The 12,174-nt window shown below is 68.9% G+C and overlaps 4 pseudogenes; all 4 read left to right on the plus strand.

The window, feature by feature from the left end:
* The first annotated feature begins 1,456 nt into the window (after positions 1 to 1,456).
* Positions 1,457 to 1,576, plus strand: LOC148756655 (5S ribosomal RNA; annotated as a pseudogene).
* A 3,925-nt stretch (positions 1,577 to 5,501) lies between these two features.
* On the plus strand, positions 5,502 to 5,621 carry LOC148756656 (5S ribosomal RNA; annotated as a pseudogene).
* A 3,633-nt stretch (positions 5,622 to 9,254) lies between these two features.
* On the plus strand, positions 9,255 to 9,374 carry LOC148756657 (5S ribosomal RNA; annotated as a pseudogene).
* Positions 9,375 to 11,414: 2,040 nt separating this feature from the next.
* On the plus strand, positions 11,415 to 11,534 carry LOC148756658 (5S ribosomal RNA; annotated as a pseudogene).
* Positions 11,535 to 12,174: the final 640 nt, after the last annotated feature.

Genomic DNA, 12,174 nt, shown 5'->3' on the forward strand with positions numbered 1-12,174 from the left:
TTTCAATGCCCGGGCACTGCGTCCTTAGTGGAGCCCAGCCACGGGCATGACCACACTTCGGTTGGGAAGCTGCCACTTCAAAGCAGCGTCAGTGCGTCTGTCCCAGTCCGTGTGCCCGCTTGTGCGTCCCTCCCCCCTCCCCCACCCCATGTCTCTCTGGCTCTGTGACGTGCCTGTTGGGCTCTGGCTCTGGCTCAGGAGCTCTCTCCCCGCGTGCCAGCCCCCTCTTTCTCTGTCTGTGTCCATGTCTCTCTGTATGTCTAGGTACATACTGGTACATATAGGTGTATATTTCGATCTCGCTCCCTCGTTCTCCTCCTCCCGTTCTCTCTGTCGGTTCCTGTCCTGCGGGGACTCTAGTCCCTCTGCCCGCACAAGAACGCAGGATATGGCGAGGCCAAGAAGGAACACCAACAGAGCCACGGATAGGGGGCTCATAGCACTATGTCTCACGGGCGGCTGGCTCGGAGACACGGCAAACCGGAGCCGCCCGATCCCCAACCTGTCGGCCGCTTCTCTGCCAACCCACCGACACACCGCCCGTCGACCCACCAAGCGGGCCCACTGCAATTTGCAGTCCACCATCCGCGCTTCCTAGCTTGGCCACCGCAGCTCCTCCGGTGGCCAATGGCCAACTGGCAACAGCTGATGGCCAAGCGGTCACAGCTGATGACCATGCAGCCCCCAAGCAGCACCCCTCCACGCGAGGCCCAGAGCCTGGAGAGTGCTCTCTGGGAGTCTGTCCCCACAGTCCCCGTCTGTCTCTCTCCGCCTCTGTCTTGCTCCATCTCTGGCCTTCTCTCATCCTCTCTCTCTCACCTCCCTGGGTCAGGAGATGTGACGTGTAGCCAGTGAAGGGACCGGACATCGGGCGTGGCTCCGGTCGCTGAGGAGGGTTCGAGGGCCCAGACTGAAGGCTTGTGACGAAGGGTGGCTGCAGACTGGAGATGCTGCACCCTGGTGGCGCGGGTGGCTCTCCCTGGCTTTGGGCCTGTGGATGGGTCCGGTCAGGGCCAGGGCCTGGGTTGCACGTCCCTAGGGCCGGAGGGGACTGAGAGTACCCTGCGACCCCCTCGGTGGCCCTGAGAGGTGGGGACAGCACAGCAGCAAGGGGGGTGTGTGGTTGTGGGGCTGGGGGGAGATGAGAGGGGTTGGGGTAGGGGGGCGGGGTAAAAGCCCTTCGGGGCCTGGGGAGGCCCAGGATGCCAGGGCGCCCAGACATATGTCACAGTCAGGGAAGTGACAGAGGCCCGTGGAGCCACTGGGGGGCGCGAAGGGGCCTCGCTGCGGGCCAGGAGTCGCCCGTCGCCCACACCAGCGGCGTCCGGAGGAGGCGGGGAGCGGGCGGGAGGCGCTCAGGCAGACATGCTCGCCACCCGAGCGGCCCAGCAGCGTGGCGTGCGGTCAGAGGCAGGCCGGGAGCAGGCTCTTGGGGCGCGGGGAGCCGGGTCCCAGCGTCTACGGCCATACCACCCTGAAGGCGCCCGATCTCCTCTGATCTCGGGAGCTAAGCAGGGAGGGGCCTGGTTAGTACTTGGATGGGAGACCGCCTGGGAATACCTGTAGGCTTTTGCTCGCCTCTCCTTTTGCGCCGCCGCCCCGGCGTGGCTCCCTGCGAACCCCTGCCGCCCCTTGCCCCTCTGCAGCCGCCCAGGCAGCCGAAGGTCCCCCTGGCCAGAGGAGGGTCAGCCGCCCAGCACTACAAGCTCGCATCCCCGGCCGCACACCAGGCCTGTCGGCCAGGGCTCCCCCCCACTCCCTCTTCTTAGTGCTCTTCGCCGAGGCAGGCCGTCAGCCTGCAGCAGTCAGCCGCGTCTCGGTCGCCGCCGCCGCCACCGCCATCGCAGGGCTCCCTCTCGCTCCCCGACCCTGCCGCCGCAGCAACCCCCAACGCCCAAGCCCAGGGCTGCCTGCCGGCGCAGGCCTCCACCAGGCTCTCTCCATCCCAGGACGTGCCGGTGCTTTACACCTCGGCCCGAGCCCAGGGGACGCCCATCCCTGCGCCTGCCCCCGGGACCCGACACACAGGATCGGCGTGTCCTCGGGCCAACGGGACGCCCACACGCCCCGCCCCACCGGAGTCTTCTGTCTCCGCTGGCAGGCACCTCGCCCCACACCCCCGCGCGCCCCTCCCGTCTCCCACAAGAGCCAGGAGCCCTCCCTTCCCGCCGGCCACGGTGTCCCTGAAACACAGGGCACAAAGAGCCGGGACAAACCAGGGGACGGCGGGAGCAGCACCCCAACACACCACGCGCCATCGACTCCAGGGGAGACCACCACAAGGGAAGAGCAGGCACGCAGGCACACAACCCTCACAACCAGGGTGCCTGGGGGCTGCCACTCTCCTCCCGCGGGCGGGTGCCTGGGCGGGGCTCAGAGACCACAGGCCCTCCGGAGACCCTGGCGGCCCGCCCCGGAGGCTGCAATGGTGACTGCCAACGCCAGGGCAATGCCTCCTTAGCGGAGCCCAGCCCCGGGCACGACCACACTCCGGTGGAGGAGCTGCCACTTCAACACAGCCTCAGTGCGTCTGTAACAGTCCGTGTGCCCGCCTGTGCGTCCCTCCCACCCTCCCCCACCCCATGTCTGTCGGGCTCTGTGACGTGCCTGTTGGGCTCTGGCTCTGGCTCAGGAGCTCTCTCCCCGCGTGCCAGCCCCCTCTTTCTCTGTCTCTGTCCATGTCTCTCTGTATGTCTAGATACATACATGTACATATACGTGTATATTTCCATCTCGCTCCCTCTTACTCCTCCTCCCGTTCTGTCTGTCTGTCCCTGTCCTGCGGGGACTCTAGCCCCTCTGCCCGCACAAGAACGCAGGATTTGGCGAGGCCAAGAGGGAACACCAACAGAGCCACGGATAGGGGGCTCATAGCACCATGTCCCCCGGGCGGCTGGCTTGGAGACTCGGCAAGCCGGAGCCGCCCGATCCCCAGCCTGCCGGCCGATTCTCTGCCAACCAACACACCCACCAACCTACCGACCCACCAAGCCGGCCAACTGCAGTCCGCGCCCCTCTGCAATTTGCAGTCCACAATCCGCGCTTCCTAGCTTGGCCACCGCAGCTCTGCCGGTGGCCAATGGCCAACTGGCAACAGCTGATGGCCAAGCGGTCACAGCTGATATCCATGCAGCCCCCACGCAGCACCCCTCCACGCGAGGCCCAGAGCCTGGAAAGTGCTCTCTGCGAGTCTGTCCCCACTGTCCCCGTCTGTCTCTCTCAGCCTCTGTCTTGCTCCGTCTCTGGCCTTCTCTCATCCTCTCTCTCACCTCCCTGGGTCAGGAGAGGTGACGTGTAGCCAGTGAAGTGACCAGTGATCGGGCGGGACGCCGGTCGCTGACGAGGGGCGAGAACCCAGAAAGAAGGCTGTGTGACGAAGGGTGGCGGCGGACTGGAGGTGCTGCCCCCTGGTGGCGGGTGGCTCTCCCTGGCTTTGGGCCAGTGGGTGGGGCCGGCCAGGGTCAGGGCCTGGGTTGCACGTCCCTAGGGTGGAGGGGACTGAGAGGACCCTGCGACCCCCTCGGTGGCCCTGAGAGGTGGGGACAGCACAGCAGCAAGGGGGGTGTGCGGTTGTGGGGCTGGGGGGAGATGAGAGGGGTTGGGGTAGGGGGGCGGGGTAAAAGCCGTTGGGGGCCTGGGGAGGCCCAGGATGCCAGGGCGCCCAGACATATGTCACAGTCAGGGAAGTGACAGAGGCCCGTGGAGCCACTGGGGGGCGCGAAGGGGCCTCGCTGCGGGCCAGGAGTCGCCCGTCGCCCACACCAGCGGCGTGTGGAGGAGGCGGGGAGCGGGCGGGAGGCGCTCAGGCAGACATGCTCGCCACCCGAGCGGCCCAGCAGCATGGCGCGCGCTCAGAAGCAGGTCGCGAGCAGGCTCTTGGAGTGCCGGGAGCCGGGTCCCAGCGCCTAAGGCCATACCACCCTGCACGCGCCAGATGTCGTCTGATCTCGGGAGCTAAGCAGGGAGGGGCCTGGTTAGTACTTGGATGGGAGACCGCCTGGGAATAGCTGCAGGCTTTTGCTCGCCTCTCCTTTTGCATCGCCGCCCCGGCGTGGCTCCCTCGGGACCCCTGCCGCCCCTTGCCTCTCTGCAGCCGCCCAGGCAGCCGAAGGTCCCCCTGACCAGCAGAGGGTTAGCCGCCAGGCACTACAAGCTGGCAGCCCCGGCCGCACACCAGGCCCGTCGGCCAGGGCTCCCCCGCACACCCTCTTCTTAGTCCTCTTCAGTCCCGGAGGCTGTCATCTCGATCCCTTCGCCGACCCTCGGTCGCCGCCACCGCCACCAGCGCTGCCCTCGCCCCCGCCGCCACCGCCAAATCCGCCGCCATCACCGCGATCTCCACACCCCCCTCCAGCGCTGCCCTCACCCCTGCCCCCGCCCTCGCCGCCGCCATCGCTGTACTGCTTCAATCACCCGCCTCTGCTCTCCCCTCCTCAGCCGCCAGCACCGCCCTCTTCCCCGCTACCGCCGCCGCCGGCGCCGGCGCCAACCCTCCCCGCGCCCAGCGCCCGCCGACACAGCCCCCAACGCTGCCGCCGCCTCCATCGCCGACCTCGCAACCCTCCCGCGCCGCAGCCGCCGCCGCCGCCGCCGCCGCCATCGCTGCTCGCGATCAGCCCCCGCTTCTCCCGCCGCCGCCGTGATTACCGCGCTCCCCACCCCCTCCGCCAGCGCTGCCCTCTTCCCCACCCCCGCCCCCGCCGCCGCCATTGCCCCACTCCCTCAATCTCCCTCCTCTGCTCTCCCCGCCTCCAGCACCGCCATCTCCCCCGCCCCCGCCCAGGCCCGCCGCCGCCACCATCGCCATACTCCCTCAATCTGCCGCCTCTGCTCTCCCGGCCTCCTCCGCCCCCGCCGCCGCCGCCGCCGCCGCCGCCTCCATCGCCCGCCCCGTCCCCGTGCCCCACCGACCACCGTCAAAGCCCCCATTCTCGCCGCCGCCATCGCCGCCCTGGCGCCATCCTTGCGGTTGCCATCGCCTACCTCCCCACCCTCACCTGCCTCAGCTGCGTCCCCCGCGGCCGCCGCCGCCGCCGCCGCCGCCGAACCCCTCCCCCCTCCGCAGCCGCCCACGCCGCCGGCGCGGGGTCCTCCCACACCTCCCAAGCCCAGGGTTGCCTGCTGGTGCAGGCCTCCACCAGCCTTGGGGCTGCGGTTGGGGGTAAACCTGGTGGCGGTAGGGGGGCGGGGTGTATGGCGGTGTGGGTCCGGGGAGTCCCAGGATGCCAGAGTTCCACGACTTCTGGCACCATCAGGGAAGTGGCAGTGTCCCATGGAGCCTCGGGTGGCGCGAAGGGGCCTCGCTGCCGGCCAGGAGTAGCCCGCCGCCCACGCCAGGGGCATTCGCAAGAGGCGGGGAGCCTGACTGGGGTGGGGGACGCGGTGCTGGCAGAGCCGTCCAGCGGGTCGATGCTCGCCACCGGAGCCGCGCATCTGCATGGCGCGCGCTCACGAGGCAGGCCGGGAGCAGGCTCTTGGGGCGCGGGGAGCCGGGTCCCAGCGTCTATGGCCATACCACCCTGAACGCGCCCGATCTCCTCTGATCTCGGGATCTAAGCAGGGAGGGGCCTGGTTAGTACTTGGATGGGAGACCGCCTGGGAATACCTGTAGGCTTTTGCTCGCCTCTCCTTTGGCGCCGTCGCCCCGGCGTGGCTCCCTCCGAACCCCTGCCGCCCCTTGCCCCTCTGCAGCCGCCCATCCAGCCGAAGGTCCCCCTGGCCAGAGGCCGGTCAGCCGCCCGGCGCTACAAGCTGGCAGCCCCGGCCGCACACCAGGCCCGTCGGCCAGGGCTCACCCCCACACCCTCTTCTTAGTCCTCTTCGCTGAGGCAGGCAGTCAGCCAGCAGCAGTTAGCCGAGCCTGTGTCTCCGCCGGCAGGCACCTCTCCCCACACCCCCGCGCGCCCCCTCCCATCGCCCACAAGAGCCAGGAACCCTCCCTTCCCGCGGTGGCCCCAACACACAGGGCACAAAGAGCCGGGACAAAGCAGGGGACTGAGGGAGCAGCACCCCAACACACCGCACGCCCTCGGACTCCAGGAGAGACCACCACTAGGGGAAGTCCAGGCACGCAGGCACACAACACTCTCAACCCGGATGCCTGTGGGCTGCCACTCCCCTCCCGCGTGACGGGGGGTTCCTGGGCGGGGCTCGGAGCCCACTGGCCCTCCCGCCCGGCCCGGGGGCTTCAAGGGTGACTTTCAATGCCCGGGCACTGCGTCCTTAGTGGAGCCCAGCCACGGGCATGACCACACTTCGGTTGGGAAGCTGCCACTTCAAAGCAGCGTCAGTGCGTCTGTCCCAGTCCGTGTGCCCGCTTGTGCGTCCCTCCCCCCTCCCCCACCCCATGTCTCTCTGGCTCTGTGACGTGCCTGTTGGGCTCTGGCTCTGGCTCAGGAGCTCTCTCCCCGCGTGCCAGCCCCCTCTTTCTCTGTCTGTGTCCATGTCTCTCTGTATGTCTAGGTACATACTGGTACATATAGGTGTATATTTCGATCTCGCTCCCTCGTTCTCCTCCTCCCGTTCTCTCTGTCGGTTCCTGTCCTGCGGGGACTCTAGTCCCTCTGCCCGCACAAGAACGCAGGATATGGCGAGGCCAAGAAGGAACACCAACAGAGCCACGGATAGGGGGCTCATAGCACTATGTCTCACGGGCGGCTGGCTCGGAGACACGGCAAACCGGAGCCGCCCGATCCCCAACCTGTCGGCCGCTTCTCTGCCAACCCACCGACACACCGCCCGTCGACCCACCAAGCGGGCCCACTACAATTTGCAGTCCACCATCCGCGCTTCCTAGCTTGGCCACCGCAGCTCCTCCGGTGGCCAATGGCCAACTGGCAACAGCTGATGGCCAAGCGGTCACAGCTGATGACCATGCAGCCCCCAAGCAGCACCCCTCCACGCGAGGCCCAGAGCCTGGAGAGTGCTCTCTGGGAGTCTGTCCCCACAGTCCCCGTCTGTCTCTCTCCGCCTCTGTCTTGCTCCATCTCTGGCCTTCTCTCATCCTCTCTCTCTCACCTCCCTGGGTCAGGAGATGTGACGTGTAGCCAGTGAAGGGACCGGACATCGGGCGTGGCTCCGGTCGCTGAGGAGGGTTCGAGGGCCCAGACTGAAGGCTTGTGACGAAGGGTGGCTGCAGACTGGAGATGCTGCACCCTGGTGGCGCGGGTGGCTCTCCCTGGCTTTGGGCCTGTGGATGGGTCCGGTCAGGGCCAGGGCCTGGGTTGCACGTCCCTAGGGTGGAGGGGACTGAGAGGACCCTGCGACCCCCTCGGTGGCCCTGAGAGGTGGGGACAGCACAGCAGCAAGGGGGGTGTGCGGTTGTGGGGCTGGGGGGAGATGAGAGGGGTTGGGGTAGGGGGGCGGGGTAAAAGCCCTTCGGGGCCTGGGGAGGCCCAGGATGCCAGGGCGCCCAGACATATGTCACAGTCAGGGAAGTGACAGAGGCCCGTGGAGCCACTGGGGGGCGCGAAGGGGCCTCGCTGCGGGCCAGGAGTCGCCCGTCGCCCACACCAGCGGCGTGTGGAGGAGGCGGGGAGCGGGCGGGAGGCGCTCAGGCAGACATGCTCGCCACCCGAGCGGCCCAGCAGCATGGCGCGCGCTCAGAAGCAGGTCGCGAGCAGGCTCTTGGAGTGCCGGGAGCCGGGTCCCAGCGCCTAAGGCCATACCACCCTGCACTCGCCAGATGTCGTCTGATCTCGGGAGCTAAGCAGGGAGGGGCCTGGTTAGTACTTGGATGGGAGACCGCCTGGGAATAGCTGCAGGCTTTTGCTCGCCTCTCCTTTTGCATCGCCGCCCCGGCGTGGCTCCCTCGGGACCCCTGCCGCCCCTTGCCTCTCTGCAGCCGCCCAGGCAGCCGAAGGTCCCCCTGACCAGCAGAGGGTTAGCCGCCAGGCACTACAAGCTGGCAGCCCCGGCCGCACACCAGGCCCGTCGGCCAGGGCTCCCCCGCACACCCTCTTCTTAGTCCTCTTCAGTCCCGGAGGCTGTCATCTCGATCCCTTCGCCGACCCTCGGTCGCCGCCACCGCCACCAGCGCTGCCCTCGCCCCCGCCGCCACCGCCAAATCCGCCGCCATCACCGCGATCTCCACACCCCCCTCCAGCGCTGCCCTCACCCCTGCCCCCGCCCTCGCCGCCGCCATCGCTGTACTGCTTCAATCACCCGCCTCTGCTCTCCCCTCCTCAGCCGCCAGCACCGCCCTCTTCCCCGCTACCGCCGCCGCCGGCGCCGGCGCCAACCCTCCCCGCGCCCAGCGCCCGCCGACACAGCCCCCAACGCTGCCGCCGCCTCCATCGCCGACCTCGCAACCCTCCCGCGCCGCAGCCGCCGCCGCCGCCGCCGCCGCCATCGCTGCTCGCGATCAGCCCCCGCTTCTCCCGCCGCCGCCGTGATTACCGCGCTCCCCACCCCCTCCGCCAGCGCTGCCCTCTTCCCCACCCCCGCCCCCGCCGCCGCCATTGCCCCACTCCCTCAATCTCCCTCCTCTGCTCTCCCCGCCTCCAGCACCGCCATCTCCCCCGCCCCCGCCCAGGCCCGCCGCCGCCACCATCGCCATACTCCCTCAATCTGCCGCCTCTGCTCTCCCGGCCTCCTCCGCCCCCGCCGCCGCCGCCGCCGCCGCCGCCGCCTCCATCGCCCGCCCCGCCCCCGTGCCCCACCGACCACCGTCAAAGCCCCCATTCTCGCCGCCGCCATCGCCGCCCTGGCGCCATCCTTGCGGTTGCCATCGCCTACCTCCCCACCCTCCCCTGCCTCAGCTGCGTCCCCCGCGGCCGCCGCCGCCGCCGCCGCCGCCGAACCCCTCCCCCCTCCGCAGCCGCCCACGCCGCCGGCGCGGGGTCCTCCCACACCTCCCAAGCCCAGGGTTGCCTGCTGGTGCAGGCCTCCACCAGCCTTGGGGCTGCGGTTGGGGGTAAACCTGGTGGCGGTAGGGGGGCGGGGTGTATGGCGGTGTGGGTCCGGGGAGTCCCAGGATGCCAGAGTTCCACGACTTCTGGCACCATCAGGGAAGTGGCAGTGTCCCATGGAGCCTCGGGTGGCGCGAAGGGGCCTCGCTGCCGGCCAGGAGTAGCCCGCCGCCCACGCCAGGGGCATTCGCAAGAGGCGGGGAGCCTGACTGGGGTGGGGGACGCGGTGCTGGCAGAGCCGTCCAGCGGGTCGATGCTCGCCACCGGAGCCGCGCATCTGCATGGCGCGCGCTCACGAGGCAGGCCGGGAGCAGGCTCTTGGGGCGCGGGGAGCCGGGTCCCAGCGTCTATGGCCATACCACCCTGAACGCGCCCGATCTCCTCTGATCTCGGGATCTAAGCAGGGAGGGGCCTGGTTAGTACTTGGATGGGAGACCGCCTGGGAATACCTGTAGGCTTTTGCTCGCCTCTCCTTTGGCGCCGTCGCCCCGGCGTGGCTCCCTCCGAACCCCTGCCGCCCCTTGCCCCTCTGCAGCCGCCCATCCAGCCGAAGGTCCCCCTGGCCAGAGGCCGGTCAGCCGCCCGGCGCTACAAGCTGGCAGCCCCGGCCGCACACCAGGCCCGTCGGCCAGGGCTCACCCCCACACCCTCTTCTTAGTCCTCTTCGCTGAGGCAGGCAGTCAGCCAGCAGCAGTTAGCCGAGCCTGTGTCTCCGCCGGCAGGCACCTCTCCCCACACCCCCGCGCGCCCCCTCCCATCGCCCACAAGAGCCAGGAACCCTCCCTTCCCGCCGTTCGCGGTGGCCCCAACACACAGGGTACAAAGAGCCGGGACAAAGCAGGGGACTGAGGGAGCAGCACCCCAACACACCGCACGCCCTCGGACTCCAGGAGAGACCACCACTAGGGGAAGTCCAGGCACGCAGGCACACAACACTCTCAACCCGGATGCCTGTGGGCTGCCACTCCCCTCCCGCGTGACGGGGGGTTCCTGGGCGGGGCTCGGAGCCCACTGGCCCTCCCGCCCGGCCCGGGGGCTTCAAGGGTGACTTTCAATGCCCGGGCACTGCGTCCTTAGTGGAGCCCAGCCACGGGCATGACCACACTTCGGTTGGGAAGCTGCCACTTCAAAGCAGCGTCAGTGCGTCTGTCCCAGTCCGTGTGCCCGCTTGTGCGTCCCTCCCCCCTCCCCCACCCCATGTCTCTCTGGCTCTGTGACGTGCCTGTTGGGCTCTGGCTCTGGCTCAGGAGCTCTCTCCCCGCGTGCCAGCCCCCTCTTTCTCTGTCTGTGTCCATGTCTCTCTGTATGTCTAGGTACATACTGGTACATATAGGTGTATATTTCGATCTCGCTCCCTCGTTCTCCTCCTCCCGTTCTCTCTGTCGGTTCCTGTCCTGCGGGGACTCTAGTCCCTCTGCCCGCACAAGAACGCAGGATATGGCGAGGCCAAGAAGGAACACCAACAGAGCCACGGATAGGGGGCTCATAGCACTATGTCTCACGGGCGGCTGGCTCGGAGACACGGCAAACCGGAGCCGCCCGATCCCCAACCTGTCGGCCGCTTCTCTGCCAACCCACCGACACACCGCCCGTCGACCCACCAAGCGGGCCCACTGCAATTTGCAGTCCACCATCCGCGCTTCCTAGCTTGGCCACCGCAGCTCCTCCGGTGGCCAATGGCCAACTGGCAACAGCTGATGGCCAAGCGGTCACAGCTGATGACCATGCAGCCCCCAAGCAGCACCCCTGCACGCGAGGCCCAGAGCCTGGAGAGTGCTCTCTGGGAGTCTGTCCCCACAGTCCCCGTCTGTCTCTCTCCGCCTCTGTCTTGCTCCATCTCTGGCCTTCTCTCATCCTCTCTCTCTCACCTCCCTGGGTCAGGAGATGTGACGTGTAGCCAGTGAAGGGACCGGACATCGGGCGTGGCTCCGGTCGCTGAGGAGGGTTCGAGGGCCCAGACTGAAGGCTTGTGACGAAGGGTGGCTGCAGACTGGAGATGCTGCACCCTGGTGGCGCGGGTGGCTCTCCCTGGCTTTGGGCCTGTGGATGGGTCCGGTCAGGGCCAGGGCCTGGGTTGCACGTCCCTAGGGCCGGAGGGGACTGAGAGGACCCTGCGACCCCCTCGGTGGCCCTGAGAGGTGGGGACAGCACAGCAGCAAGGGGGGTGTGTGGTTGTGGGGCTGGGGGGAGATGAGAGGGGTTGGGGTAGGGGGGCGGGGTAAAAGCCCTTCGGGGCCTGGGGAGGCCCAGGATGCCAGGGCGCCCAGACATATGTCACAGTCAGGGAAGTGACAGAGGCCCGTGGAGCCACTGGGGGGCGCGAAGGGGCCTCGCTGCGGGCCAGGAGTCGCCCGTCGCCCACACCAGCGGCGTCCGGAGGAGGCGGGGAGCGGGCGGGAGGCGCTCAGGCAGACATGCTCGCCACCCGAGCGGCCCAGCAGCGTGGCGTGCGGTCAGAGGCAGGCCGGGAGCAGGCTCTTGGGGCGCGGGGAGCCGGGTCCCAGCGTCTACGGCCATACCACCCTGAAGGCGCCCGATCTCCTCTGATCTCGGGAGCTAAGCAGGGAGGGGCCTGGTTAGTACTTGGATGGGAGACCGCCTGGGAATACCTGTAGGCTTTTGCTCGCCTCTCCTTTTGCGCCGCCGCCCCGGCGTGGCTCCCTCCGAACCCCTGCCGCCCCTTGCCCCTCTGCAGCCGCCCAGGCAGCCGAAGGTCCCCCTGGCCAGAGGAGGGTCAGCCGCCCAGCACTACAAGCTCGCATCCCCGGCCGCACACCAGGCCTGTCGGCCAGGGCTCCCCCCCACTCCCTCTTCTTAGTGCTCTTCGCCGAGGCAGGCCGTCAGCCTGCAGCAGTCAGCCGCGTCTCGGTCGCCGCCGCCGCCACCGCCATCGCAGGGCTCCCTCTCGCTCCCCGACCCTGCCGCCGCAGCAACCCCCAACGCCCAAGCCCAGGGCTGCCTGCCGGCGCAGGCCTCCACCAGGCTCTCTCCATCCCAGGACGTGCCGGTGCTTTACACCTCGGCCCGAGCCCAGGGGACGCCCATCCCTGCGCCTGCCCCCGGGACCCGACACACAGGATCGGCGTGTCCTCGGGCCAACGGGACGCCCACACGCCCCGCCCCACCGGAGTCTTCTGTCTCCGCTGGCAGGCACCTCGCCCCACACCCCCGCGCGCCCCTCCCGTCTCCCACAAGAGCCAGGAGCCCTCCCTTCCCGCCGGCCACGGTGTCCCTGAAACACAGGGCACAAAGAGCCGGGACAAAC

The sequence above is a fragment of the Rhinolophus sinicus genome, chromosome 11 (genome assembly GCF_057876585.1).
Source record: "Rhinolophus sinicus isolate RSI-liver-muscle chromosome 11, RSI-T2T, whole genome shotgun sequence".
Lineage (NCBI taxonomy): Eukaryota > Metazoa > Chordata > Mammalia > Chiroptera > Rhinolophidae > Rhinolophus > Rhinolophus sinicus.